This window comes from Arctopsyche grandis, unplaced genomic scaffold, assembly GCF_051622035.1.
Source record: "Arctopsyche grandis isolate Sample6627 unplaced genomic scaffold, ASM5162203v2 HiC_scaffold_149, whole genome shotgun sequence".
In the NCBI taxonomy this organism is placed as follows: domain Eukaryota; kingdom Metazoa; phylum Arthropoda; class Insecta; order Trichoptera; family Hydropsychidae; genus Arctopsyche; species Arctopsyche grandis.
This window is the reverse complement of record NW_027518477.1, coordinates 37175-43174: the sequence shown is the minus strand read 5'-3', so window position 1 is coordinate 43174 and position 6000 is coordinate 37175.

Genomic DNA, 6000 nt, shown 5'->3' with positions numbered 1-6000 from the left:
GGGGCATTTTTCACAAATCTTGTAAAAATTATCACAAGCCATTTCTTTAATACCTTCATGAGTTTCAGACATAAATTCAAATAACTTTTTTACAACAACTGCCAAAAAATCACCGTGATATTTTAAAAATCTGTGAAATCTACCAATTACGAACATTATGTTAGAAGCAATTATAGCTTTTTCATCTTTCAAGTTTCTTACTTCACACATTGTCAATAAATTTTTCAAAATTAAAACAAAAAAATCACGTTCAACAGATTCTTCAAGTGCATTTGAAATAGATCCAATAGCCCAACAAATTTTATTAAGCAAAACATGATCAAAATTCGACATAGAAATAAATTTTTCAATTTTTTTCTGAAAAAAATCAGTCATAAAATCTTCAATACAGTAAGAAAGATAGAAAATACACATCTGCATTTTCTTATAAAATTCAATTTCAACCGTTTCAACTTTTTTATCTCTAACAATTTCACCAAGGTCATTTACTAAAATAAACACTTCTACAGGTCTTGGCATATTATTTACTAAATTTGGTAAAATTTGTTCAAATATAAAATTAAAAGATGTTCTCTTCAGTGGTTTACTGGTAGGAATCCTCATAGGGTATTCACTGTACATATCATAAATAAATTTAGACAAAAATGGAAATATTTCATAAAAAAGGGATGAATCTTCAATTTTAGAAAGTTGTACTAAATATCCAAGGCCTTGTTTTGCTTGTTCAAGGTTTAAATCATAAAGCCAATTTGAATATAAAGAAGAGAATATGAGGGTATACTTTTTTACAAACATCCTTTCTTGTTCTGGCATATTTTTATAAGCAATATGTATTTTAGTATTACCAGTAGGACAATCAAATTTACTTAAATACATTTTAAAAAAATTCAAGAGTTCTGTATGAATAAGAGACATTTTCTGTTTTTCAAGTTCGATTACTTCCAAAGATCTCTCAGAAGAGTTAGATTCTTGACTAGTTTTTTTCATTTCAATAATTTCCATAAGGCAGTTTATGGTAGCAATAGAATGTGGAGAATTCAAATGCCCTAAAATATAATCAACGATTCTAGTAGAAAAAACAAATTCTGCAGGCATTGATTTACAAAATGATTTAAATGCATTCAAACAACTTTCTAAGAGTGTGTCATCCATTTCTTGAGTTTCACTGAATTCTAAGATCATAGAAATAAATTGGAAAATTGCAAAATATTCTTGTTTTAATGTTTTTCTTAATAATCTTTTTTTAGTCGTTGTTATATCATCTTCGACTATAAAAATCAACTCATTCATATTTTTTAAAATAATTAAAGAATTCATACTAACTTGCATTGATGTTGATTGACTTACAGAAATTAAATCATTAATAAAAGTAGGCCATTTTTTAGGCCAATCCCTTTTTACAACTTCTACTAAAACTGAGTTAAATTTTTGCAAAATTATATCAGGTGGTAATGCAGATCTTTCTATTACAGTGGTAAAAACGTATTGTCTTAGCCCCGCCTTCGCTTCTTCATTAAAAAGTACCCACTTACTTTTTACATTTTCCTCTAAAATTTGCAAAGCAATGAATTTTGATTTTTTAGATGTGGATTTTTTCAAAATATCATCAATTTTAGTCCAACTACTAGGAAGCTCTTTAAATTGAAGAAGAACTCCTTCAGCCGTTGTTTTGGACGGAGATGCTGGATTTAAAGCATTTTCAACTACTTCATCGAATAATTTAACATCAAATTCATTGTTTAAGTTTAGAATCTCTTGCATATGAGGGATTGAAAAATGAACTATAAAAAATTTCGTAAAAACAACTATAGAGGAATACGAGGGAAAGATAAAACAACAACAAGAAAAAATTAGAAATTAAATTAGAAAAAACAAATAATAAAGTTGCGGTAAATTTATTACATCAAGCGCCTATGAATTGGGACTTAATTGGAAATAAGGTCTTGTGATTTTAGTTGTATTGACTGCAAGATAATTAAAAAAGTAATAAAATAAATTTTTATAGTAAAAGTTAAAGATAATCATAGCAAAGGTATTTTTCAAATAAAGTAAGAGTTTGAGGTAAACCTGGTATTTATTTAAGTATAATATATATATCCAACTAATAATATTAAATGGCCTTAGTCAAACTGTTAATACTTAAATGTTTTTTGATATTTTGCGTACTAAACTTAGTAGATCTTGGCAAAAAAAACTCTGTAATGCTTATATAATTAAATGACGTATTTTTTGTGTAAACCCCTATTAATATAATTTAAATAAATACCCCTAAATATTAATTACTTTAATGATGAAGAGCTTACTGCTATTTCCTATTAATATAATTTTTAATAAAACCCCTTGATGATTAATTACTTTAATGATGAAGAGCTTACTGCTATCCCCTATTATTATAACTTAAATAAATACCCCTTGAATTATTAAATACTATTTAATGAAAAGCTAACGTCATCTTCGATGACACAAGACAACCTTAATAAAAAAAAGTGTTCAAAATTATATTATGGTAGATAAAAGACCGCTGTTGTTATTTGCCCATTGTAAATGTATTTAGTGTTATTGCTCAATATTCAGCTTTATATCTATATGTATTTAATATAGCGTCATATATAACTTAGGCAATACGTGTGGTGTTCGTTGTTACAAAATTAAAAAGACTGATACAAATTAGCCAACTTGTTTAATAATACTTGTTTTTCTCTGAAGACCTATTAGACATTGGGGGTAAAAGACTATTTCAACAATACTAATCCAAAAATATACTTACAGTTATAAAATAGTTTAATAGAAAATGATGTTTCGTAGTTTGGTGTTGCAACTGACCTCTTAAAATATCATCATTTCGTTTATATAGCCAGATTGCAATTAAAAAAAAGTTAAATAATTAACAGGTATTGTGAATAGAAGAAAAAGAGAAATAAATGAAGCTTTGTATCGAAAACCCCTTACACTTCTGATTAATGTACCAATAGAAAAGATATTTCCCACTTAAACGAAATATACGTTTTCATTTCAGAATATCTAAAAAATTGTGTTATTTAATAGCTGTAGCACCCTTTTCTTAAAAAAATTCAAAAAATAGATTTTCTATGGTTTGGCATTTATAAATTCAAACTAGACAAGCATGATATTGTGCAAAAATAACTGTTGCTTATACAGAAAATTATAAATTGTTATATATAGTACAGGCTCTCGCATTAATTAAAGTTTTTATAATTTAATTTAAATATTAAAATCTCCGATTAATAAAATAAAAAAACGGGGAGTATATTTGTTTACTGACGTATAAGTGTATACTAACATGTGACTGATTCTTTTCTGGTAATCGGCATGTCTTTTTTGATCCCGTTGTAAAAAAAATGAATTTTCATAATTTTTATATGTTAATTAAATACTTGCATTAAAGATTCAGGCAGGCATTCCACTTATTTGTTGGGTTTAAATGTTGCAAACTTTTAAATTTCAGGTTTCATTATAGAATTTACCTTGACGATCTAAATTTCTAGTTCTTTGCCTTCTCTGTAAATTTTGTTCTCTTCAATACTTCCTCTTGGCCGTAAGAAAAACTCTCAAAACTATTCTTTAGAACTGATGATTAAATGGTAACATGTTACACTACGATTAAGAGATTAAGCTAAACATAAGTATTTATTTAAGCATATCATATATATCCAACGCTATTTATATTTTTTTTATAAATAAGAGATTAAAAGGAAGATAATCATAACAAGGATATTTATTGAATATTATTAGATTAAATAGCTAAAAACACAATTATAAATGTCAATCTTGGAGTTTCTAAATGAACACTACCTTTTAATGAATTTTGTTGCTGTATAGTTTTATGTAACAAGGAGTGGTTGCTTATTTAAAAATTTATAAATTTTTAAAAAAAATTTTCAGAAGGGTTCAACATGGCTTATTTTGAAAGAAGAATGTGCTCTTTCACCAAACAACCAATTGATGCTAAAGACAAAGGAAGCGTACAATTATGCCTTGCTAAACTTGATGAAAATGGAAGAACTACAGGAGAAGTAGATATTCTTGATATTTGTGGATCTGTTAGAAAAGCTGGGCAATCAGATGCATTGATACTTGAATATGCAAGAAACAACTAATAAATATTTGAGATTACAACTAAATTTATAAATTACAATATCTGTATATTTTTTAATATTTTAAGTCGAAGATAATCATAACAAGGATATTTATTGAATTTTATTGGCTTAAATAGCTATAATTTAACCTTTTAAATTAAATTTTTTATGGATTTTAAAAATAAATGTTTGAAATATTAATAATTGTCATAATCGGCCAAGATTAATTCCCCTAATGTCAATAAATAGTTTAAGTAGTAGCAATTGACAGTATGGTACTGTCTATAATTAAACGCCAGCTCAAGGTCAATGGGACACTTAGTCCTAAGGCTAGCCGACTGTCGGCAGAGGGATAGAAATGCTATAGGGGCCCCCAGAGTTTTGTAGGAAACTTCTTTTTTTGCTGTAGGCAACCACTTTTCAATAAATCCGATTTTTTTTTAAGTAGTAGCAATAATTTATAAACAATTCATCATTAATTTTAATTAGAACATATTTACATATAAAGCTTTACATTGTAACAATTTATTGTTTTAAATTCCTTTTATCAGTTTTAAATCTATTTTTAATATTTTGGTTTTAAAGTCGAAGATAATCATAAAAAGGGTATTTATTAATTAGAATTAACATAAATATTTATAATACAGCCATAATTGTCGGAATGGTGTTTTAATCCCCAATATTATTAATTGAAATCTTTTTTTCAACATTAAATGTTGAAAAAGTCTTAAATAAATTACCCCGAATGTCTAATAGGTCTTCAGAGACAACATTAATAATTTCTATTGTGAAAATTCATTTGTTTGCAAAAAAAACACCCAAATTTTTTGATCTATTTTAGATCCCATGTCAGAACTTAAGTGTCCTGTTTGTAAAAGCGATTCCTATCTAAATCCTGGAATAAAAATGTTTGTTAGTCCTTGTTTTCATAAAATATGTGAATCGTGTCTTTATAAACATTTCCAACAAGGCCACGCTCCTTGTCCAGAATGTGGAACACTTTTACGAAGAATTAATTTTATTAGTTCGACTTTTGAAGATGTAGAAGTGGAAAGAGAAATAAAAATGAGAAAATTTATGAACCGCCATTTTGTTAAATATCTGGATGATTTTGAAACAGAAGTTGAATACTACGATTATTTAGAAGAATATGAAAACACACTCTTTGAACTTTTAGATATGAAAATAGAAGCACAAATAAAAGATAAAATCACTTTAATTAAAAATACTAACAGCATTTTAAATCCAATTACACATGTAAGAAAAGAAAATGAAGAGCCTCAGAAAAAAATAAGAATCGAAAACACTTCTTGGTGTGTTTTTAAAGATTTAGAACCAAAAAGATTTGTTATAAATGAAAATGTTAAGATTCCAAAAGATTTTATGTTTCCAAATCTACCAGGTGGACAAACACAACGAATTATTCTTGATTTTTTCAGTTTTTCACTTTCAGAGATCAGAAAGACTAAGAATGACATTATGAATCAATAAAAACCATGCAAATTATGAATTGTAATTTATTTTAATGAAAATCTTTTTTTTAGCACGATAACCGCAGTTTATATGATAATTGTGGGTACTATCCAATATAAAAGTTTATAATTTTTTTAATAATTATTGTTATAATCGGTCAAGATTAATATTAATAAATATTTTAAGTAGTAACAGTTATAATCAGCCAAGATTAATACCCCTAATGTCAATAAATATTTTAAGTAGTAATAATTATAGTTTTTAGCAAAAATTTGGGTTATTTGAGTATAATAAATAGCTGAAGATAAACATGGCAAAGGTATTTAATTAAATATTATTAGATTAATCAGCTATAAAAACAACAATTATTTTTAATTATTATAGTTTATAGGAAACATGGGGTTTATTTGAGTATAATATATATCTAAAT